Source organism: Dasypus novemcinctus, chromosome 11, assembly GCF_030445035.2.
Source record: "Dasypus novemcinctus isolate mDasNov1 chromosome 11, mDasNov1.1.hap2, whole genome shotgun sequence".
NCBI lineage: Eukaryota > Metazoa > Chordata > Mammalia > Cingulata > Dasypodidae > Dasypus > Dasypus novemcinctus.
Window position 1 is genome coordinate 46,964,871 of NC_080683.1, and position 26,918 is coordinate 46,991,788.

The following is a 26,918-nucleotide window of genomic DNA, read 5'->3' on the forward strand; positions in this document are numbered from 1 at the left end:
CAGTGTAGATCTTAATGCCATCCTTCTATATAACAGAGAACTGGTTAATGCAGAAACAAATGTTTCAAAGATTGAAGCAGGCATTGTTTGCTCTTGGCATAATACAGGATGAATGTAGGAAGCATAAAGCTTATAATTAGCAACCTAATAGGACTCAGGAAAAATAGCCTTATGCCAGGGCAACACACAGATGCTATGTCAGAAAGCAATCACAAGTGTTTTCACTGTGGAATTTCTCACTTTGCTTACCCAGCCTTACTTCCCATTCTCCAACACTTTCCCTCTGTTCCAGCCAAGCCAATCTCCCACAAGAACCAAGCCCACCCCACTTAAAATAATAACTCCCCTCCATGTAACGCTCCACCCTTGGGCCCAAGGCAGTGCTTTTTACCCCTGAGCATGAAACCTTCCTTGACTGAAGCTTCTTGAAGATTTGAACTCTGCCTTATTCTTTTTGTATTTCTACTTTCTTATATATTGTTGGACACATTATAAAGATGAAATGAGGGAAGCTGACTTGGTCCAGTGGTTAGGGCGTCTGTCTACCACATGGGAGGTCCATGGTTCAAACCCAGGGCCTCCTTGATCCGTGTGGAGCTGGCCCATGTGCAGTGCTGATGCACACAAGGAGTGCCACTCCACATAGGGGTGTCCCCCTCATAGGGCAACCCCACGCACAAGGAGTGCGCCCTGTAAGGAGAGCCACTGAGCGCAAAAGAAAGTGCCTGCCCAGGAATGGTGCCACACACAGGGAGAGCTGACGCAGCAAGATAATGCAATAAAAAGAAACATAGATTCCCGTGCCGCTGACAAGAACAGAAGCGGACAAAAGAACACTCAGCGAATGAACACAGAGAACAGACAACTGGGGCGGTGGTGGTGGCAGGGGTGGTGGGGGGGGGGAGGGGGAAGGGGAGAGAAATAAATAAAAACAAATCTTTAAAAAATAAATAAGTAAATAAAGTAGATGAATGTATGCCCCCTAACCCTTTGAATTCAGTGGGTGGTGCAGGTGTCTAGGAAAAAAAAAAAATGAAATGATAGCACCAGCTCTCACAGTATGCATTTCTACTTCCAAAAGCATACAAATTATATTTAAAATTATCATCTCTTATGTGTGATTATATTTTTTACACTTTTACAGGTGTAGTGGTACCTCTTCTAACAGGTGATAAAAGACCGTTTTATTCCTGCATTTGCCATAATACCTAGTTTAGTGTCAGGCAAATAGAAGGCATTCCTTAAATACTTGTTGATTGCCTATTTCATTGAAGCCTTTTCCTTGGGAATCATTATATTATTAATAATATTTCAAGTTATTAAGGGATAATTATATACAGGGTCTGTGATTAGCACTTTATATACATTTTTTATCTATTCTTCATAATTAACTATGATATAGATAATATTCACATTTTGTAGGTGACAAAGCTAAAGAGTAGTGAATTTAAAGGTCATGCAGCTACAAAGAATAAAGTGACTATATAATTTATCATCAACCAGGACACAAGTGTGAGCAAAAACACTAAAATCATTAAAATTATATTATCTTTTAAAATATTTATTTATTGACTGGATGACAACTGATTATCTTCATGAGCAAATCTATAAAATGGTTTTACTCACTTTGAAATTTAGAATTGTTTAAAATAAAAATAAAACATGTCTATATATATATAAAGCAAAATTGAAAAAACGTTTTTTGATTAGCTGAATACTAAAAATAGCATAAGCAGGGACTCCAATCTTCCTCTAGAAACTGTGGAAAGGTACACAGACTTCCCAGGCATAAGGGAAGCCGGGGTATTGCAAGGGTGATAGAAAAGGGTGGCTGGAGAGGGAGGGCTCCAGCTGGCCAATGAGGAAAAGGGAGCCACTCACTCAGTCCCCAGGAAGGGAGCTTACCAGCTGGCCCAGGGGAAGAAGAAAATCACCCAGCAGGTCTTTGAGGAAGGGGAACCATGCAACTAGCTCTGGGGGAGACAGAAGCCTCTGAGGAGGGATCCCCTAGGCAGGCCTATGCCCAGCCTGCATAGGGTAGGCAGAGCCAGATGAACCAGGATGAGAGCTGAGGAAACTCAGCCAGAGGTTTTTGGGTTTTTCCCCTCTTTTTTCCCCCCTTATTTCCTTAATTTATTTAGATAATTTTTCATTTTTTTTTTTTTATCCAGGCACTGGTGGAGAGGGTCATTGATTTACAGGTAAAAGCAGTGGGAGGGGAATAGACAGTGAGTTGCTGGTGGACTGAGAGGGCAGTGTATTACTGCATGGTGGGAGGAAGGGGTGAAAACAGCCTAGCCCATCCTGGTGGTACAAGAGGGAGACTCAGATTTTTGTTTCCTTTCATTTTGTTTTCTTTGCTTGTATGTTTCTTCTTCTTCTCTTCCTCATTTTCTTTACTTCTCCCATTTTTCTTTTCTTTCTTCTCTTCCCACTTTTCTTGTCTTTTACTATTTCAAAGAATGTAAATGAGAACACAATATATCAAAATTTACAGGATGCAGCTAAATCAATATTGACAAGGAAATTTCTAGCTCTAAATGCCTACATTAATAAGGGACAATATGCTAAAATCAAAGACTTAACTGCACAACGGAAGGAACTAGAAAAAATACAACAAACTAATCCCAAAGCAAGCAGAAGGAAGGAAATAACAAAGATTAGAGAAACTGAGAATAAAAAATACTAGAAAGAATGAACAAAACCAAAAGCAGGGTCTTTGAGACGATTAATAAAATTGACAAACCCTTAGCTAGACTAACAAAGAAAAGAAGAGAGAGAAGATGCAAATACATAAAATCAGGCATGAGAGAGGGGAAATCACCACTAACCCCACAAAAGAGTATTAAAAGAGGATACTTTGAAAAATTGCTTGCCAAGAAGATAGACAATTTAGATGAAGTGGATGAATTTCTAGAAACACACGAGCAACCTACATTGATGAAAAGAAAAAAAGAGTAGAACTCATCAGACCAATCACAAATATTGATGTTGAACTAGTAATCAAAAAACTCTCAACCAAAATAAAAGCTCAGGATCATATGCTTTCACAAATGAATTTGGACAATCATTCTAGAAAGAAGTAATATGAATCCTGTTCAATTCTTCCAAAAAATGAAGAGAAGGGAATATTACCTAACTCATTCTCTGATGCCAGCATCATCCTAAAACCAAAGCCACATAAAAATGCTACAAGAAAACTACAGACCAATCTCTCTAATGACCTTAGATGCAAAAATTCTCAAGAAAGTATTTGCTAATTGTGTCCAACAACACATCAATTGATTATACACCATGATCAAGCAGATTTTATCCCAGGTATGCAAGGATGGTTCCATATAAGAAAGCCAATCAGTATAATACACCATATTAACAGACTGAAGGAAAAAAATCACATGATCATATCTATCAATGCAAACAAGACATTCAACAAAATACAGTGTCCTTTTTTGATAAAAACACTTCAGAAGATAGGATTAGAAGGAAACTTCCTCAAAATAGTAAAAAGCATATATGAAAAACCCACACCTAACAATATACTCAATGGTGAAAGGCTAAAGGCTTCCCTTCTAAAATCCAGAATGAGACAAGGAAATCCACTGTCACCACTCTGATTTAACACTATATTAGAATTACTTGCTAGAGCACTTAGGCAAGAAAAAGACATAAAAGGCATCCAAATTGGAAAGGAAGAAGAAAAACTTTCACTATATGCAGGTGACATGATCCTATACATAGAAAGACCTGAAAAATCTACAACAAATCTTCTACAGAAGATAAACAAGTTCAATAAAGTGTCAGGATATAAAGGTCAACACAAATAATTGGTAGTATTTCTGTACACTAATACTGAGCAATCTGAGGAGGAAATTAAGAAAAAAAAAAGGTCCATTTACAATAGCAACTAAAAGAATCAAATATCTAGAAATAAGCTTACCTAAGCATGTAAAGAACTTGAAAACAAATTAACTATACAAAACTGCTAAAGGAAATCAAAGGAGGCCTAAATAAATGGAGAATATTCTGCGCTCATGGGTTGGAAGAACAAATATCATTAAGATGTCTATCCTACCCAAATTGATTTACAAATTCAATGAAATCCCAATAAAAGTTCTAACAGCATTTTATGCTGAACTGGAAAAGCCAATAATCAAATTTATTTAGAAGGGCAAGGGGCCCTGAATAACCAAAAACATCTTAAAAAAGAAAAATGAAACTGGAGGAATCATGCTATCAAACTTTAAAGCATACTTCAAAGCTACAGTGGTCAAAACTTCATGGTATTGGCACAAAGATAGACATACTGACCAATGGAAACAAATTGAGAGTTGAGATATGGGCCCATGCATATGTGGCCAACTGATATTCAACAAGTCCATCCAGTCCCCTCAGCTGGGACACAATAGTCTAACAAAAGGGGCTTGGGGAACTGGATATCCTTATCCAAAAGAATGAAAGAGAATCACCATCTCACACCCTATACAAAAGTTAATTCAAGGTGGATCAAAGACCTAAATATAAAAGCAAAGACCACAAAGTTCCTAGAAGGTAATGTAGGGATATATCTACAAGATCTTGTAGTAGGAAATGATTTAATAAACTTTACATCCAAAGCATGAGAAATGAAAGAAAAAATAGATAAATGGGACCTCCTCAAAATTAAAAACTTTAATGCTTTGGAAGAGTTTGTCAAGAAAGTGAAAAGGCATCCCACTCAGTGACAGAAAATATTTGGGAAGCACCTATTTGATAAAGGTCTTATATCCAGCATATATAAAGAAATTTTACCTCTCCAAAATGAAAAGATAAACAACCCATTTTAAAAATGAACAAGAGATTTGAGTAGACACTTCTCCAAAGAGGAAATACTAATTGCTAAAAAGCACATGAAAAGATGCTCTACATCACTAGCTATTAGGGAAATGCAAATCAAAATTACAATAGGAGGGGAGTGGATGTAGCTCAAGTGGCTGAGTGCCTGCTTCCCATGTATGAAGTCTGAGATTCAATCCACAGTACTGCCTTAAAACAAAAAACAAAAAACAAACAAACAAGCAAACAAAAAACCAACATAGGGACATAGGGGAGCCATTGTAGTTCAGTTATTGAGTGCCAGATTCCCACATATGAGGTCACAGTTCCAATCCCTGGCCCTATTAACTCAAAAAACAATTACAATGAGATATAATTTTATACTTATTAGACTGGCAGCTATTAAAAGAGAAAAGAAAAGAAAACTAAAGTGTTGGAGAGGATGTGGAAGAATAGGAACATTCATCCACCGCTGGTGGGAATGTGGAATGGTGCAGCAACTGTGGAGGATGGTTTAGACGTTCCTCAGGAAGTATAGAATTGCCATATGACCTGGCAATACCATTGCTTAGTAGACACCCAGAAGAATTGAAAGTAGGGACATGAACAGATGTATGCACACCAATGTTCATCATGGCATTATTCACAATTGCCAAAAGTTGGAAGCAACTGAAGTGCCCATCAGTGGATGAATGGATAAAGAAAATATGGTATATACATATGATGGAATATTACTCAGCTGTAAGAAGGAAGGAAGTATTGACACATACGACAGCATGGATGAATCTCAAAGACATTGTGATGAGCGAAGTAAAGCAGTCACTAAAACAAATATTGCTCATGATTGGGGAGGTTTGGCAGTGGATAGGGGTAATGGTGGTGCAGCAATGTGAATAGGGTCGATGATGTTAGGGTATGAGTGTGAGTGGGATTGAAGGGGTTCGATTATCCATAGAGCTGGGGGGAAGGGGCTGGAGAAAGGCACAGTTGAACTCTGGGTAGGCAGAGAACTGTGGTGAGAATACAATTGTGAGAGTGTTCTTTCGGCTGGGGAGGTCAGTACTGCAGGGTGTTGGTGGTGGGAGGATGTGTAGAGAAGGGTGCACCTAGAGCATGGCTATGGAATATGAATGTGTTCATGTGGTCATAGGGTGTTATTTCACTGGGTGGAGGCCCACACAATAACCAAAAATATTTTAAAGTCCTTTCCTGGAGAGTCCTGATACATTCTCTACTAGAGTGGCATAGGAGAGCCAAATAAAAGAAAACGGACCAATATACCAATCCATCGATATTAATGCTTGTACTCATGAACATTATTCTTGTAAAATTGAAACTTAGCCTGATAAATCTATTGCCTAAGAGCTACCTCCTGAAAACCTCCTTGTTACTCAAATATGGCCTCTCTCTAAGTCACGCTCAGCATGAGACATGACTTCCAGGGATGACCTTCTCTGGCACCAAGGAATTATGACCAAGCGTCAGCCAGTGATACATTTGGAAGAAGACCTTGACCAAAGGGGGAAACATTAAATATGAAAGAGTTTTTATAATGGAGAGATTTCAAAGTGAGTTGGAAGGTCATTCCAGAGGCTACCCTTATTCACATCTCAGGCAGATCTCACTAACTGCCACAGTATACAAAGTCTCAAAAAGGGGTGCTCCCAAGGGTTCTAGAGACATCTGGACACTATAAGCAAAGCACAGAACCCCATGAAATCAGCACCCCATTGATGAGCCCTACCTTGGAATACATGATAAACTATTTCCTAACTGTAACTGATAGGTTTTTTTTAGAATTTCCCTACACAAGATTCTTCTACCCTTTTTATTTGAACCTATAATTAGTACTATAGCCATTAAATATATATCCAGAGACCTAAATCTTCAGTCTGTCCACATGCCACTTAAGTCCTGAGTCTCAGCAGAGTTGCAGCCAACACCTACTCTCCAGTTCATCAGACTCACCCAGGACAACTAACAAAATGTTGATGATGGACAACACCTATATCAAAAACCAAAAGAGTATGGACAGCTTTAAGAAGAGCAGATCCTTCTATCTTCCTCATAAGGTCTAAGCCTCCTATCAGTCAAGCAGAGTGGGCATCACCATCACAAAATCCTCAAGATTGAGAAATGAACAAACATAAGGGGGAAATGCAACCATGGACTAAAGTGAACTTATTATTATTGCAGTAATGGAAAAACTTGTAATATTGATATAAAGATAGCAGTTACTATAGGTACTGAGGGTTGGGGAGGGAAGAATAGGTGGAACATAGGGCATTTTTAGGGCATTGGAATTGATCTGCATGATTTTGCAATGACAGATACAAGCTATTATACATTTTATCAAAACCTATAAAAGTGTACAGTTCAAAGTATAAACCATAATGTAAACTATTGACCATGGTTAGTACCAATGCTTCAATATTTTTTCATCAGTTATAAGAAATGTACCATACTCATGTAGGAAGTTATTAAAAGGGGAAAATGTGAGGGGTGGGGGGAAGGCATATGGGAATCCCCTGTATTTTCAATGTAAAAAGAATGGAAAAAATAGCATAAGAAGAATAATTATTTTGGGTACATATTTATGTACTCTAATCCATTTCTTAGCCATTTCCATTGCTAAAATTGTGTTATGATATTTTTCTGAAGAATGTGTTTTTCTCATTATGGTCTTTTTATTTTAATGTTCTTCATAAAATTTACTGCACTGTCTTCAAAATGGTATGTTATGATAAGTAAATTTGAAATTGTGACACATTCAATGGACTTTTCTGTGTGGTCCATACTTTTTAAAATTGATAAAATACTCTTTCTAGAGCTTTGGATGTACTCAGAGAGATGCACTTCATCTCTCAAATGAAGGGTAGTCTCATTTTTATTTTTATTTTATTTTTGTGTTGAAATGTATAATTTTTTGCAGTGCAAATATATTCACAATTATTGTCATTTTGCCTCCATTCAGAAAAATATTTTCCACAATTCTCTGAGAAAAAGCTCTGAAAAGAAGTTGTCTCTATGATCCTTTGAATTTTTTTCCAAATTTAAACACTGCCAAATTTTAGGACCTCTCAATTCCATTTCAATTCCAATACACAATGAAAATGTGTCCAAATAAAATGGGAGTTTCATCAAAAGATTCTTGTCACAAATCAAGATATTCTAAAATGCAATCACAGAACTTATAAATTAAATCTTTAATCCACTAGAGTTCATGTCATTTAATTTGTTTAGTTCCTCCTTTAATTTATGGATACAAACTTCACTGTTTTTATATTTGCAAGGTTTTTTTTTTCAATAATTGTAGTTTTTTAAAACTTTGACTTTATTTTTAAAGATGATTTAAATTACAGAAGTTACATAAAAAATATAGGGGATTCACATATATCCCACCCCTTTTCCCTCTCACATTTTCCCCTATTAATAACATCTTACATTAGTGTGGTACATTTGTTACAATTGACGAATAATATTGAAGCATTGCTACTAATCACGGTGTATTTGTCTGCCAAAGGGCTGACAATGCAAAGTACCAGAAATCTGTTGGCTTTTATAAAGAGTATTTATTTGGGGTAAAAGCTTACATTTCCAAGGCCGTAAAAAGTCTGACTCAAGGCAACATAAGAGGTGTCTTCTCACCAAATTCAGCTGCTGTGGGTTGAAGCAAGAGGGCAGACGATCTCTGCCTGGTCTCTCCTTCCCCTCTGGGCTTCCTTTCCTCTTGAACCCCATGGTCCCAGCCTCTTGAGGTTTCTCCTTTCTGTCACATGGCAGTATCAGAAATGACAAGAGTTCTCTCTTCCTGTGTATCTGTCTGTCTGTATGAGTCCTTTTATATCAGACCCCTGAGTCATACCTTACTGATGTGGTAGAACTAAACTGCCCTCAAAGCAATTTTAACAGGCAATCCAATCTAAGGTCTCTCAACTGAATTTAACACAATCGATGGTTATCACACCCAGAGGAATAGATTAGTTTACAGACATAATCTTTCTCGTTTTGGGATTATTAAATAATCTCAGACTGCCACATATGGTCTAGTTTACATTATGATTTGCACTTCACACCATACAATTTTATAGGTTTTGACAAAATGTATAACGGCCTGTATCCATCCTTGCAATATCAACCAAAACAATTCCAACGTTCTAAAAATATCCTGTGTTCCACCTATTCTTCCCTCCCCCTCCCCACAATTTGATTAAAAGCTTAAAGCTGAAGTTTTGGGCACACCATCCATTACAAACATTAGAAACAAAGATTTCCAACAAATTTTTTAAAAATGCAACTGACATTCAGAGGACCTATTTACAAGAATTACAAAAAGTATAACTCACTTTGATTGGTTTAGGTTCAAACATTTGTAAAAACTGATTATTGGTAGGCAGCACAAAGAAAAGCATATATTACCATTTTAAGTAATTATTTATCAATATGTGCTTTTTCACACAAAATCATATATTTCACTTATTTTGAATGCATATTCATATAAGTAATTATAAATTTTGGTAACCAGTTGTCTATATGACTCTGCTCTATAAGATTCTGATTTTGATAAGAATGCTGTGTGTCCATGAAAATGTGCTCCTCTAAGATTTACATACATAATGTCAAATATTTCATATTCACTGCAGAACTTTTTAACTGCATTTATGATAGATTTCATCATGCAAAGTATAGTTTTACCATACAGAATTTCAGCTTCATTCCTAGTATCACCTATCTTTATTTCTCCTCAAAGCCTTGTTAAGAAGAGTCCTAAACAATTTACTTTTGCAACATCTACAATTTTGAATTTTACATTTATAGCAACTCTAAATTTATATTTTCTTAAAAATAACTCTGAATTGAAACAAAGCTTTAAGTGGACCTTAGTATAGGTTTTGGCATGTCTTTAGAGTTTATAAATTTGTTAATGCTTTTTTGGATTCTTTGGAAGAAGCAATGGTTTTAAATTTATTTTCATTTGAAGCTTAATTAAACCAAACTCTCTTTAGCAAACGTTACATTTTAAAATAGCTAAAGTAAAAAAGCATATCAGGAACTTGACTATTAACAAAACAACCTTTTTTACAAGAAATTGAAATCACCTCGTCTGCAAAAAGCAAGTTGAAAGTGTTTGAAATTACAAGTTGTAAGATAATAAAAGTCATGTTTTTGAGATTTTAGTTGTCTTTAACAGTAAAAAGTTAACATTAGAAAGCAAACAAGCCAACAGTTATCTAGGTACATTTTGTATAACTCAAGGAACATTTTTTTTTTAAGTTTTTAGTACATTTATTTGTATAAAGAGTAAACAAAGTGCATAAAGAGTGGCCAGAGTTTTGACATAGACAGAGACCTTGGCGATGCAGGGCTATTAAAGAATTTAAATGGCATGTTGCCACTGAACACTTTTGAATCTAAAAAAATTGAAAAGTTACAACAGGGGACAAATGCTAGACATCATTAACAAAATTTTTTCCAGGCTCTTGGTTATAAAGGTCTTTATTGTGCATACTGAATCAGATTCTAAACAGTTTTGATTACCCAGTTACCTCTAACAAACTGAAAATTGAAGGAACATGTTTTTAATCTGTAGAATATTCTATCTTGATATTTTAACTCACAAACTGTAATATAATCATGTTACAAGCAGTGCTCTCATTTTATAGTATGAAGAAAATGAAAAACATCTTCAGTACACTCCAGTGAAAAACATTCCCTATCCTTCCCTCCCTCACCCTGCTGTCAGAGCTGCCAGACAGCTACGAAACCCAAATACAAACAGTTCAACATAAAAGCATCTAAGGGCTCCTCATCAATTATCAGATTAACTATAGCCTCCTGAGCATGGCACACAGCAACCCCACCATCACACCCACTTTGCTTTTCAGCCTCTTGTAACCACATGCAATGTCTCCCACTTCTCTGCCTTCACTTTGGGTGCTTCCTGTGCCTTAATCACTCTTTCCCATCTGCTCCACCAGTTCTTACTGAGTATCCAAGACCCAGATCAAATGTTACCTCTTCTCTGTAGAGAATTGATCATGTCTTCATTTGCTGTCCTCTAACACCTTATACGTAACTCTGTGATGGAGATTTCTGAAAAAAATTTTACTATTATTTTAAAATAATTGTCTCCTCATCCAGACAGTAAATTTCTAGAAAAAGAGAGAGACAGTTCTAATAATTAACATTTGTTTTTCTAGTGGTCACTTGATCATTTCTTTTTACTTAAATAGATTCCTTTAAAAAAAAAGGCTTCTTTCTTTACAAACTTTCAATTTATACATTCTCATATGTCTAATATGAACAAAGCTATGCCTCAGAACAAAATTTTCTCACAAATAGATGATGTTAGTGATTGTAGCCTGTTGTTATAAAATTAGCTATAATGGGATTCATTCATTTATTTGTGCTTTCTGTATTTGTGATTCCTTTTTAATTGCTTCCCAAACAGTAAGAACTTTATAAGGTTCTGTAAGTATAAATATTATGAGAATGTTGAAGGTGCTATTAAAGGTATAAAGTTACAAGGAAAATAAAAGCAGAAAAAAATTAAAAATTGAAGGTGGAGAAAACATGGAAAACATATAGACATAAAGGATAAGGTTTTTGATTATGGGAGCAATTGTGAAAAATAAAGATCAATCTATAGATGTGAGAATTTTACTGTGCCTAATGCAGTGACAATAACCCAAATAGTCAAACTGTGAGTTCCATAAGAACTGAGGCCATGTCTGACTTTTCAGTTTTGTTCACTGTGCCTGGCACATCATGTGTGCTCTGTAAATATTTTTTGAATAAGTTAATGACTCAATCAATCAAACAGAGACAAGGAAATGTAATGGCCAAGTAGAAAGACATTTTGGTATCATTTTCTCTTAAAGACTAAAAGATAAAACACAAAAGCTGAACCTACTAGTGAAGCTTTTTTGGTTATCTACCAATAATACAATAGATTCAAGTTTCTTTAAAATCTTTAGAACAATAGAGTATGTGGCAAGGTAGTAGTGTGAATACCATTGTCACTAAGGCGTTCTCTACCACATTAAAGGAAGGATGATACGTACCTGAAGACTGCTTTTTAAAAAGATGCCTGAAAAATATTATCAACAAGAATTATGGATCGCATTAGTTGACAAGATGAGCAAACAAAATTGATCTTCTCTTTTCACCCAGTCCTCATTCCACTGGGTGGAAGAGAGTGAAATCTTAACTTTTCAGAATAGGGCACCTCAGCTTCTCCAAGTATAAAGAGACTGTCCTGTGAGTCTATGTCTAGGATCTGGGTTGAAGAGGGGAGAGGAATGGGTTGGCATGGTTCCACTGGTGAGTGGAGTTGCAACAATCCAAATGTAATAGTCCTTGTCTCGCCCTCATCTTTGTGATCTCTGCTTACCGTGGTGCTGCCTCTGGTTAGCTTGGTCGTTGGGTACCCTGCTGGCCTCCAGGGAACTGGGCAGCTTGTGCTCTCTTCTTTGCCTTCCTGCTGACAATTTTCACTGGTACTGTGGAACTCCTTTGAGATCTGCCTATGACCTCTATTCAGTCCCAGTCTCAACAGGGATGGCTTTTGGTAGTCCTTGGGAAACATCCATTTGACTCTGCTTTAGTAAGTCCCTCCAACAAGTTCACCATCCAAACTCTTAATTACATCCTACTTCCCTCCTCAGAGCATGTCAGAACTATTGGGTCCCTTCCATGATAACCAGAGTCCAAGTTTAGCTTGAGAATGCTGTCAGGCTGGCCTCTGCATACATCTTCTGCTACTACTACATGATTGTGCACCACAGTATACCCCTGCCCTTTGTTTCAAGACCACACTCTAAGGCAGTCTCTTTCCAAGTTTCCAAAAGGAGAGTAATCTAATCTTCCTCTACTTTGTACTTTTCTTTTAACCTAAATGACAGTTTTTTCCCTGATATTTGAGTCCAGAGTGGGAAGTCTTATCACCGGTTTTACCTCCTTCTGTCCCCTTCTCACATTTCCCCAAAAGAAGCAGTTGGCTTCCTTCTTACTCTCTGGTTAGAACTTAGTCTACATTTTGTCCTATTTCTTCCCAAGAGAAGACTACGTATTTCAGTCTTAATGGCAAAAAGTTATCCTTTATTTAACATGGGAAAAATCTATGAGATGAATGAGCTGACCGAGGGTTTGTAAGGAAATTGTTCAATTGTTTATATCTAAAAATTACAGAAAACAAAAGATCATTAGTTCAGTGTGTTTTTCTACTTTTCTGGTTTTAAAACTCAAACAACTCACATTCCTTTTTGACACCTAAAACTTCCTATAACCAAACAGGACAAAATTATTTGTGAGAAACTCTGTGGCCATATAAATTATTTACTAGTATGAAGTGTAAGATTCAGGTGTAATATATATCATAAATAACAAATGCTTAATATGACCCCACAAAACTAGGCATCTGGCCATCTTTTATTCATATTAACTTACATAAATTCCTTCAGTTGTGTTCTAAGTAAGTTTTTCTACTTAAATCTAAAGAAAGGAAGCAAAGTTCCAAACCTGTGTTATACTACATGGCTGTTTTAACATTTGGACAGAAAGTTGTATGCACAGCAAAAAACTATCACATTTTGTAAGCCCTTTACAAATAAATCATTAACAACTCAGGGAAGAATAATAAAATAAACTGCTACTGAAAAACAATTTAAAATAAAATTATTAGCTTCTTTTGACAATGAAAAGATTAACCAAAGAAAAATAACAGTCAAGAACTGATTGTTCAGCTTGATAGCTATTTATTCCATCTTTACATTTCCGAAAAAGTTTTTCATGTTTTGCTTTCTACTTCATTTTCTATTTGTATTTTTGGTTAAGATACATAATGGATGTATAATATGATTTAAAACATAAATAAGCTTTTACTATCCTAGGCAATTTTTCTCTGTCTGGGATTCCAAAAGATTGATCCACCCTATGCCAGTAACAATGCCAATTTCACATCCACTCTGTGCTGGGTGCTGGAGACCTAAAGATGGCTAGGACATAATGAGTATTATTATTTAGTTGGGTATTAGGAAATATAATTTGAAAATATTTCTTTTATAAAGAAGGCAATGGTAAGTGACAAATGAATAAAACCCCTCACTGATGGACTTCTCTAATAAATACTAGTTCAGTCTTTGAATGCAGAGCACAGGGCACTGTATCATGAAAGAACTAATATGGACCTTGAGATCCAACAGATCTGATTTCCTCTCTGGTTCTGCCACATACTAGAGAGAAGAACTTGAGCAGGTCACCTACACTTCTCCGTATGTTTCCTTGTCTACCAAACGGCATCATAATGCTGATCAAAGTTGTAAGGACTAAATAAGAAGTCCATGTTAAAAGCTTATCAAAGTGACTGGCTCAGATCTATCATTTCTCTCTCCAAATATGCTATTAGATTATTTTATCTACCCTTCCATCCCTCAAAGCTGTATGTGGTTCTCTGAATTTGCTCTCTTTCTGTGAGAGGACTATATAGTTCATTTGTTCTAGAATATTTTTCTTTGTTGTGTGGGGAATGAGAAGAAGGACCAGAAGGAACAAGACAGGGTAGGCCATGGACAGTAGATTGGTTTATGATTGAGAACCTCTGTTCCAGAATCATATACTATATATTGCAATGTTTTTCTATGATACATAATGGCTTAGTAACCACATCCTTAAGTTTTACTTTATCTCATTTTATAGTGTCTCTATGGGTTAAAACTTTAATCTGTTAAACACTTTCAGATGAAGAATTTAGCTTCATTTTTCCCTTTCCTCAGCATGTTTTATATGGAATCCATTCATTTCTGTTTTCCCCATCTGGAGATTTGGTGAATTCAGCAAGTAAATTTGGTTTCTTGAATCTCCTTATTCACATTTGGTTTAATCATGCAAAAATGTCACTACATAAAAAGACCCAGAGTCTTAAAATTAATAATAATTAATCAAATAAGAAATTACTCTGTTGGCTGGTATTTTTAACTTTTCACCAGTCACTGAAAATGATCCACTTGTAAAATTAAGGACAAACAACATTTGAATCCATTGAATTAAACTCACCTTAATAAAAACCAAATCCAGTTTAAAACCAAGATCCAAAATCTGTAGCCCAGAATAACAGCAACTATTGCCATTTGAGAATGCCATTCTTTTTTCCTCAAAATAGTGGTTTTTACCACCCATCAACTGACCTTCTATGCATGATCCTAAAATTTTTTAAAAAAAGGTGAGGGGAGAGATAAATGCATGGCCCATTGAATTCTATGAATTTGAGAATTCTGGTGTTTTTTGCATTATAATTAAAATCAGATTTATTGAGCATACATACATTTGTGTGTTTGTGTGTGTGTTTGCATGTATGTGAGGGAGACAGAAAGAAAGAGAGATTGACAGAAAAAAGGTCTGGAAAAGTGCACCAAAAGCTGTTAACAGTCCTCAACTCTGAAGAGTGAAATGACAAAGTGGAATAAATTATTTTTTGCCTTTTCCTGACAAATGTTACTTTTACGAACTTTTTAAATAAAGGAAAAATATTTTATGGTACACATAACATAACAGCCTACATTAGAAAGTTAAAGTAATTCTTCCATCAATTTCCCTCATCTCAGTAAATGAAACCATCACTAGCCCCTTTTGCTTAAGTGCAAAACTTGGGAGTCACATATACTTCTCTCTTCTTTCTCACAGTACTTCCAGATCGTCAGGAAGATCTGTTAATTCTGCCCTCAGAACACACCCTGAAACCAATCAGTTGGCACCTACTCCACCACCTGCAGCCACGTCCAAACCATATTCTGCGCTCACGTAAGCTACTGCATGAGCCTGTTAATGGATCAGCTCCCACTCCAGCTCTTCAAAGAGCATCTACACTAGCTGTTCAAAGTCAACTTTTCAGGCTGCAGCCAGATGGCTCTTCTTTAAATTTAAATCACTCCATGTCAGTCCTCTGATCAAACCCTCTTAATGTTATTCTAAGAACAAAATCCAAACTCCTTGCCACCACATGATCTGGCCCCTGCCTTTCTTTCCAGTCCCGTCTCCTACCACTTTCCTTCTCTCTCATTTTGACCTCTCTGCTGTTCATCAAACGTGTTCCGTTCTTTCCTGGCAATATGCTCTTTCTTCCACCTGAAATGTTTTTCCCAAAAATTTCTATGGTTCCTTCCTTCACTTCATTCAGTCAGTCTTCTGATTAAATGTCATTTTTGGTACAGACAGTCTTCTCCACCAATTCCATGTCTTATCCTACTCTGGGTTTACTCAGAAGACTTCAATGACTTTGTAGCATTACACAATTACTTATTTGTTTATTTTCATTTTTCCTCAGCCCCCACTTCCAGTGCATAGGCACATGCTTGCATATACTTGTGTGCAAGGGCACACACACATGCCCACACTCAGTAGTGGCTACTTTATGAAGGAAGGGATTTTTTATCTATTTTATTTACTACTGTAATCCCAGTGCCTAGAATTGTACCTGGAACATCAAAACAGCCCAATAAACATTTGTTTACTGAATACATAAATAAACCTTTTACAGCTTTTGCAAGGAAAAAGCCTTGAGGTCTTTCCAGTAGCTTAAAGGCACTGGGTAAAAATTACTAAACAATCCCTTACATAGACCATGCATAAAAATGAGCAAGCAAGCATGGGATTAATGGTCATACTTATAACATTGGGGTATTTACAACAAATTTGACAGGCTATTTTAACATGATTGAAGCACTTCATTAATTATGTACCATATTAGCCTGTGATTCTCAAACAAGAGCAGCCATTCACCCCCCACACACACACACACATACATAAAGGACATTTGGCAGTGTCTGAAGATATTTCTGGTTGTCATAACTGGAGGAGGTGGTACTCCTGGTATCTAGTAGGTAAAAGTCAGGGATGCTGCTAAACTCTGTACAGTTCAAATGACAGCTCCCAAACAGCAAGGCATTATTCAGCCCAAAATGTTAATGTGTGGAAATGGAAAATCTCTCTAAAGAAGTTTAAATCAGAATTAATGGGGAACCTTTGACTAATTCATCCCTAAGACAAAAGTTAATATTTTATAACATTTTTTGCACACATGATGGGTCCTGTACAATAAAGAATCAGTAAACGCAAAAATTTCCCTAATCTTAGCCAGCTCCAGATAAAATTGCAAATTAATGGACTTTGTTTTTGGAAGCTTTTCACTTTTCCCCTTCTACTTAATTATCCTTTTGATATACGGTTTAGATCTATCAGTGTGGTCACTGAAAGCCTAGGATGTCCTCTCAACCAACCCCATTCTCCAAGGCCCAGAGCCCTCACTAAATGCTATATCTGGGTCAAATATTTCACATTTGCTCATCAAGCTACCTTAGACACTTGCCTCATTCAGCTCAATGTACGAGAACTCTCATACCAAACCATGAAAATAATTTAGCAGGGAAAAAGCCAATTTCTGCATCTATATTTCATTGACTAAATTTCACTTGCAAAGGAGCAGAGTGATGATTTAGACAAGGTCCATGGTGAAAAGAGCTGAGATATTTTGTTGACACCAAGCTCAACATAAGCCATTATCCTAGAACGTAATAGACCAATCATACTTGAGCTGGTATGCAAAACTTGGAATATGCAAAAAAGTGTTAAAACCCCACAGTGCTTATGTGAGCATCAACTTGAGGGGTAAATTCACAAATTAATTTATTTAGAGGAGCTACAAAAATGATTGGGCATTGCAATGCCATATTTTACACAGAACAACTAAAGAAACTTGAAATGCTGACATAAAAGAGAACATTTAGGATGGAGAGGATTACGATTTCTAAATATTTGTGCAATGATCATACACACGAAATAAGAGTAAATATTTATGTCCTTTTAGAAGGAGGAAGTAATATTGAGTTGAAGTTATGGGGTGGGGGCATCTGGTTTTGGCTCAATAAGGAAGAATTTTAAGAGTTTTCTGTAAAAAAAAAGTGCAGTTTCACAAATAGCATGTTTCTTATTACTCAAAATATGCAAGCAGAGGCCACGGGAATGCTTCTCAGGGACACTGCAGAAGGAATTCCTATTTTGGGTAGGAAGTTTGACTAGAAATTTCTGCATGCCCTTCCAATTCTGGGATTTTTCTAGTCAACCATTCTTTTATTAAAAACAAAATATCTAACTATCCTTTCCCAAAAGAAAATATATTTGAAATAAAGTTTAATTTCTCCTTATTCTCAATTGCTATCAAGAAATCTTGAAATAAATATATCATCTACTAGTTTTCAAGCACCAGAAGTTTACATGATCATGTAAAGTACATTTTTGAAGTTATAAAAAAAGTATAATCAATATTTTTCTGACTCATAGTATAGTTTACTTTATGAATTAAAGCAAAAAATATATTACATCATTAGTATTGCAAAAATGCCCTATTTAATCTTTTTAAATTTTATTTAAGTGCTCTTAGTTATTTTTTTTTCAAGTAGGTATAAAAATTCTCTTTAAGGTAAACTTTTTATTTAAAAGTCATTATAAGGTAATGAAAAGAGCAAATAAATTGAAATTAAGAGATAAATTTCTAGTTCAAATCGCTAATGATTGTGTCCTCTGTCCAATGAAATAGTGCTCTGGATATCATCTTCCTCATCTTTAAAATTAGGTTTTGGACTACATGACCTTAAAATTTCCTTAAATTTCTAATATATGATTATATTACTTATATTACTTGATATTATAGATAAAGTTACTACCACAGCTGTACAAGCCTTGAAGCCTTCTATATTGACATTTCTTCTGTCATTAACTGACAATACAGGTTTAAATAGCACTGTTGTACCCAAATCTACTACTTTTCACAGAAATCACAGCTTTCTGAGGGTTATATATTCATGTAGTCCTGGTTGGCATGATGGATCAGAAAGGATAGGATGCACATAGGAAAGGAGATAAACCCATCATTTTTGTCCTTTATGTTTCATTTACTTCTGCCTGAAGGCCGCCATTCTGTAGCAATTAAGAAGAATTAAATTTTTTGGCAAGGGTGAAGCAGACATTCTGAAACATCTACAGGAGCATAAAATGTCAAACCACAGTGCTGATTGGTCCTTCACACTTGGGTTTCTTCAATGTGACATCACTGTGGTTGGAAAACCACATGCAGCCAAAGCCAATGCTATGAGCTGGGTAGTGAAATGGAAGTCACCATCACCATTAAAGCCACTGCCTTCCCTTCTTCACCAGATGGGGAAAATTTTTCACTGATCAAGACAAAATTACCGAGGGACTTCTGGGGAAGATAGCGGGTAGTTAGATCCAGGATTAAGACCTTCCACCAAAACAGCTATTAAACAGGCGGGTCACTGGGTCCTGGCAGTGAGGGCAGCTATTGTTTCAAACCCACCCCAGACAAATGCAGTGGCAGCAATTGCCTCCTTTGACATGAGCTGAGGCAGTGGAGATTTAAAGATGCAGGACTTCCTCAGGGCTGTAGAGGAAAGTTAACTGAAAAATTGCATTTAATGTGAAGATCAGGAAAGCTCTGTTTTGAGGAACTTTCAGAGAAGGCTATTGTGCCCTTTCTGACCCTAACCACAGGGCCCTTTGGAATGCGTCTGTGATGACTTTGTGGGTCCCTGGCCCTTGTTTTGTCTGGGAAAGACCAAATTAGGAAAGTCTTCCCCCAGGGTCACCCTCCACCCAGAATTTGACAATGAAGGAGTGTAACAAACTGTAGAGGCTACAGTCTGAGACACAGGTTTGCTGGCAATCTGTCTCTTGAAAAGCAGAGGAAACATCCAAATTCTTGTAAACAGGGGAGCTCAAAAACAACTAACATGCAAATGCCCAAAGTAAGGTACAAGCCCAGAAAGACAGGGAAAACCTGCACATTGCGTTTGTCTTAGACAAACCTTCCTGATCAGAGAGCTGAAGCTCAAGAAAATCTCTTTGTTATCACCAGCCACTTGCAAAATCAAGAAACAGACATTTCAGGGAATAAATCCCAGAGTTAACATTTTAAAATATAAAATGTTCAGTGTGCAAAAAGAGTAAAAGGCAATCACAGAAATAAGAAATGATGGCCCATCCAAAAGAAGAGGATAAAAATTCAGAAAATGCCAATGAAGATTTTTAAAGAATGTGCTTTAAAAATACGATCTTAAAGGGAAGTGGATGTGGCTCAAGTGAAAGGACCTCCACCTATCATATGGGAGGACCCAGGTTCGATCCCTGGGGCCACCTGGTGAAAAGAAGAAGAGAAAGCACACCTGTGCAGCAAACCAGTGCCCATGTGGTGAGCTGAGTGCCCACACAGTGAGCCAAGAGCCTGTTCAGCAAGACAAGTGCCCTCATGGGTACCCACATGGCAAGCCAAGTGCCCATGCGGTGGGCTGAGTGCCCATGTGGTGAGCCAAGTGCCCACTCAAGTGCCCTCATGGCAAACCAGTTGCCCGTGCAGCAAGCCAAGTGTCCGCACAACAAGCTGAGTATCCATGCAGTGAGCCAGTGCCTGAGCAAGTGAGTCATGTAGCAAGATGATGATGCAACAAAAGATAGACAAAGGGGAAAGTCAAGGTGGAGCACAGCAGAGACCAGGAACTGAGGTGACACAATTGACAGGGAACATCTCTCCACATCAGAGATCCTCAGGATCAAATCCTGGTGAATTCTAAGGAGAAAGATGAGAAGAGAAGACAAAAAGAGGTATAGATACAGAAGATCACACAGCAAATGGACACAGACAGCAAAAATAGCAGGGGGGGAGGGAAAGGGGGAGAAAAATGATCTTAAAAATACCCAAGGATGGGGAAGATGTGGCTCAAGCAGTTGAGAACCTGCCTCCCATTGGAGGTCCCAGGTTCAGTTCCCAGTGCCTATTAAAGAAGACAAACAACAAGCAAGCAATAAGTAGGCATCAAGCAATACAATGAGCAAGAGCAAACAAGCAAACAAAAATAATGAGCAGACAAAGAGCAAAACAAATGAGAAGGGAATGGATGCAGCTCAAATGGTTGAACATCCACTTCTCACATAGGAGGTCCTGGGTTCGGTTCCTAGTGCCTCCTAAAGATAAAAAAAAAAAAAAACAGACAACGGCAGACAGCAAGCAAAAAACAATGAGCAGACAATGAGCAAAAACAACAGACAAGGGAGTCATCTCAGGGGCAAAAATAGTTTTTTTTAAAAAATGCTCAAGGATATGAAAGAAAATACAGAGAGAGAACTAATGGGTATCAGGAAAATAATGAAGGAACAAAATGAGAGTCTAAGTAAAGAGATACAAAAATTAACTCAAAAGGGATCAAAGACCTAAATATAAGAGGTAGAAATATCAAACTCCTAGAAGAAAATGTAGGGAGAAATCTTCAGGACCTTGAATTAGGCAATGGTTTCAAAGCAGAAGCAACAGAGAAAAATAAATAAATGGAACCTCATCAAAATAAAAAACTTTTGGTCCTCAAAGGACTTTATTGTGAAAGTGAGAAGACAATCTATACAATGGGAGATTGTATTTGGAAACTAAATATCTGATAAAGGATTAATATCCATAATATATAAATAAATCCTTCAATTTAACAACCAAAAGACAAACAGCCTAATTTTAAAAATGGGCAAAAACTTGAACAGACATCTTTTCAAAGAAGATATGCAAATGGCCAGAAAGCACATGAAAAGATGTTCAACATCACTTAACATTAGGGAAATGCAAATCAGAACCAAAACGAGATACCATTTCACATTTATTAGAATGGCTGCTATTAAAAAAATAAAAATAAAAACTGAAAATTACAAGTTTTGGAGAGAAGGTGAAGAAACAGTAATACTAATTCCTTGTTTGTGGCAATGTGAAACAGAACAGCTGCTGTGGAAGACAGTTCCTTCAAAAGCTAAGTATACAACTACCATATGACATAGCAATCCCTCTACTAGGTATATACCCCAAAAAATTTAAAGTAGGAAATCTAACAGACATTTGCACACTGATGTTCATAACATCATTACTCAAAATTGCCAAAAGATGGATGCAATCAAAGAGTCCATCAACAGGAGAAGAGATGAAGAAAACATGGTATATACATACAATGAAATATTTTTCAGCTGTAGAAAGAATGAAGTCCTGATACATGCGGCAACATAGATGAAACCTGAAGATATCATGTTGAGTGGAATAAGTCAGACAGAAAAGGACAAATAATCAGTGCCTAATCTCACTGATTTTAAACAATTAGAATAAGCAAACTCATAGAGTCAGAATCTAGAATATAAGTTGCCAAGGGGTGAGATGGGGATAGGGAATGGGAAGAGAAGTCTTAAAATATACAGGGTTCCTCTTTGGAATGATGGAAATATTTTGGTAATGGATGGCAGTGATTGTAGCACAACATTGTGAACAGAATTAGCAGCACTGAAATATGTACCTGAATATGACTAAAAGAGGAAGTATTAGATTGTATATATAAAGTACTAGAATTTTTTTTAAAATCCATGGAATTACACTACACAAGTTAAACCATGGACTTTAATTAATAGTACAATTATTTTTGCAAAGTATTATTCTCAGTTGTAACAAATGTTCCACACCTATGCAAGGTATTGGTGGTGGGGTGGGGTATGGGAATCCTGTATCTTATGCATGTGTTCTGGAAACCCATAATATCTCTAATAAAGAAAAAAAATTTTTTTTAACTTTTTAAAAAACTTATATAAAATTTCAGCCCCAGTTCTCCTTAGTAATATTTCATTGAATAACTGTTGACTCAACATGAATTATTAAGACTCTTAAAACATTTTAAATATGCTCTTGAGATTTTTTAATTGAACTTTCTATAAGTTATATCAAAACTTCAAACAAGCCACACTCTTGACAAGAACAAATTATAATTGCACTTTAAACAACCTTCTTAAATTGATAATGATACTGGTATAGGATACTATTGACAGGTGATATATGGCTCACAGGGAGCTATACAGGGCATATGTCCAGGGTGCATGGTAATGTTTGGATATACTCATAGTGGCAACAATTAAAAACTACAGCTGGGGGGTACTGGGTTCCTGGCCGGGGGTGCTCTGTCGTGGTCCCTAGGGGAGCAGTGGCAGTCCCCCAGGTGCAACAGTAAGGACCAGGAAGGAATGAGGGTCCAACAGTGAGACCATGATACTAATGACTATGCTTGTGAGCCTATATGCCTGAAATAAGAACAAGGCCTAGAGCAGCACTGTGCCTAGGAATTTCCTCCTGACAGCCTTCATGTTACTCAAATGTGGCCAGTCTCGAAGCCAAACTCAGCATGTAAATGCAATGCCTTCCCCCCAGCGTGGGACATGACACCCGGGGATGAGCCTCCCTGGCACCGAGGGATCACTACCAAGTACCAAATGATGATGCAACTAGAAAATGACCTTGAATTAAAGGTTCAATGCGGATTAGCAGAATATCCCTGTCTACATGTAATAACATGACTTTAAAATGCTGTTTGACCTAATGTAAGGGGGAAATGGAAAGGAGAAATGAGTTTATATGGCTACGAGTCTCTAAAAAAGAGTCTGGAGGTTGTCAGAAGGATTGCCCTTATGCACAACTGAGCAGAGTCTAAGAGACAGATAAAGTAGATACAACCCCAGGTATTGGTCCCTTTGAGGGCTAAAAAGACCCACGGGTTCTATGGTCATGGCAGATGGGGTTCACTGCCATGTCAGATGGCCCTTCTTTGGAGCTGGTGTTTCTGCGTGATGGAACTGGACTCAGATGGGATCTCTTTTCACAAGACTTTCAAGCTACTTTACTGGAATTGTAGTTGGTGTTGGGGTTTAAGTTATATTTAGGGGATTTGAATCTCTGGACTGACAATATGATAGCCATGCCCTGAGCCTCAACAGACTTCAGCTCCTACACTCTGATTTATTGGACTCACCCCACTCAGCTAAGATGGAGTTGAAGAAGGACAACCACCACACCATGGAGCCTAGAGTGCCTACAACCGAAAGTAGGAGGATTGCATCCAGTATCCATGTGGAATCTGAGCCTCCTCTTGACATAGAGGTGCAACGGACCCAACCAATCCAAGGTCCACAGAGAAAAGGTGGCATTGGTGTGGGAAATGAGGCCATGGTGGCTGATGGGTATGGAGAATGGAAGGAAGAGATGAGATGTGGAGGTATTTTTGGGACTTGGAGTTGCCCTGGATGGTGCTTCAGGGGCAATCACTGGACATTGTAAACCCTCCCAGGGCCCACTGGATGGAACGTGGGAGAGTGTGGGCTATGATGTGGACCATTGACCATGAGGTGCAGAGATGCCCAGAGACGTACTTACCAATTGCAATGGATGTGTCATGGTGATGGGAGTGAGTGTTGCTGGGGGGGGAGTGGTGGGGTGGGGGTGGTGGGGTTGAATGGGACCTCATATTTTTTGAATGTAATATTTTTACAAAATGAATAAAATTTTTTTAAAAAATGGATAATGAAATCAATTTTCAACTTTTTTCCCACAAAGAAAGCCCATCAATAATATGATTTAAATCACAAATTTTAGCCAATATCTACAACAAAATATGGGTCATTATCAAGCAACAAGCTACAATTTCTCAGCATACAATGTGTTAGGGGTGTTCCTTGAGACTGAAAATTAACACCATGAATCTGAAAATGTGCTGGATACCTCAGCTTGCTCCTCCAGGTAAAAGCTCTACCCTTCTCCACTCTGCTGTCTGCCCAGGAGGCTGATCTGTATGGACCGTTATCAGTGAATTCCACAGTCCTCTGGCTTCCTGTAGGATTCACCAGAAGGATCACAGCAGGAGATAGGAAGGAGAGAGTAGAACAAGGTTGGGGTGTGTATTCCCCTGCCTCTCTTGTATAGGACTCTTTCAGACTACTTCTAAGTGGTGACTTTTCTCACTTCTGAAAGTCACTGACCACAGCTTCTCTATAAAACTCTCTCTTTCCAAGTTCTAGACATAGCTTGCTTTCTTCATCTCTCCTTGCCTGGGGTAAATACTATTCCTTTTGGTTTTACTATCCCCATGCCCTCATTTTGGTAATTAATACTTTTGGAAACCTTCCTGGACTTATTCTACCTTGAATAAACCATCTACTTTTTGCTGGAATATGTTTGAATCAGATACTTAGGTGAAGCTTAATGAAAACATGCAATTCCTTCTCATAGAACCTGATTTTTGTGTTAATTATCCTTTTAATAATTTTTTTTCTGTTTCATTATCAGCTAATTCCCATTTCCCAGTTCCTTTTAATTTATTTTGTGGTGTTTTTTAAAATGCATTAAGTAGCTAATTATTTTCCTTTTTTCTCCTTAATAATGACAAAATCTAATATTATACATTTCACCTCAGACCTGTTCATTGTGCTAGGTTTCATTGGATTTGATGAAGTATTCTTCTTCCCATTCAACTTTATAAATTATTTTCCTTTTTGGCCCAAAATTTATCTAGCACTATTTCTTATTTAAGCATTTAAAGTTTTTGATGGAGTTTCCATTTTATTATTTATTTCTAATTTTAATAGAAAATGTGTCTTATAAAGTTTCTACTTTTTAAAATTTATTAAAGAATTTTTAGTCAAGTACATGATCAATTGCTTTGTAGTTGGATACTTGAAAAATTATATTCTTTATTTGAAGACTATAAGATCTGTACATGAACATGTCAAGTTTGCTAAATACTTATTTTTCTGTCTGAGAGAGGTGTAGTAAAAATTCTTTCATTATCATTTTACTTATATTGGTTTTCCTTGTGTTTCTGATAGTTTTTGCTTTGTGTATTTTGTTACTATGTTGTTTGATGCATGTCATTTCAAGACTATTAAATCTTTACCAACTTGAAATTATATAATTAAACAATCCATTTATTCTGTTTAGTGCTTTTGACCTGAAATTTCATCTTGTCTTAAAGTAATATTATTATTTTAATTCTTTTATGGTTGGCTTTTACCTTGTATATCTTTGAGCAATCCTTTTATTGTCAGAAAAAAAGCAAATAAATAGCTGTGTTTTTACTATTTATTTGTACTCTTTTATAAACTCATATTTGAATATTTTTCTTAACCCAAAATAGCTGTTTCTATCTTGTAATAGGTGAATTTAGTCTACTGACATTTAGTGCAAGGCCTAATGTAAATGATTTTATTTCTTCCACCTGTTCTGTTGTCTACTACTTACTTACATTGTTGTTTCCCTATTTCTCTTTTCCTTGGTTTTGTTAGTATGATTAAATTGCTGTTCATTCCTATTCTTTCCATGTTAACTTGAAGGTTCTAGTGTGTTTTATCCTTTCTCTAATGGTTATGGTCGTGTTCCCTGATCTTTTACTTAATCAGACACATCTGTCTCTGTGATTATTTGGAAAACATGATACTAACTACATATCTGCTTCCCTGTTTTAATTTTACCTGTTTCACCACATCTTCAACATAAAAAGAACTTTAAAAAGCTTTTGCATGCCCCACATTCTTCTCTCATATATTTTCCCTTTGTTTAGGATACTTCTATCTCTTCTATCTTGTCCCCACATGTCTATGATTTTCTGAGATAGTTTAGTGCCTATTGCTTTGGTTTGCTAAATGCTGCCAAAGCAACGTAGGATAAATGAGCTGGCTTTTACAATGGTGACTTATTAATTTAAAAGCTTACAGTTCTGAGGCCATGAAAGTGTCCAAATCAAGTCATCATCAGAGATGCTTTCTCTCTGTTGCAAATGTGGGTGATCAGGCACAGAACGATGGCATCAGAAGATGCACAGCTGTGGGCAATCAGGCATGTGGTGGCATCTGTTTGTCTCTCTTCTCTCCTTCAGGACTGGTTTCTTTCAGCTTCTTGCTAAAATGGCTTCTTTTCAGCTTCTGTGTTCTGTTAACATTTGTTAACATAATGCTCCTGGGACATTTTCTCTTGGCTTCTCAGTTTCTCTCTCTCTTCAGCTTTTTATTCCTCAATTTATAAGGACTCCAGTAAGAGGATTAAGACCCAACCTGAGTCATGCAATCTAATCAAAGACCCTTGACTCAAGTAATTTAATCTAAAGATCCCACCTACAATAGATTTATCTAAACAGGAATGAATTTAAGAACAGAATTTTCTAGGGTCCTTGAAAGACTCAAACCACCACACTTACTATATGAAAATATTT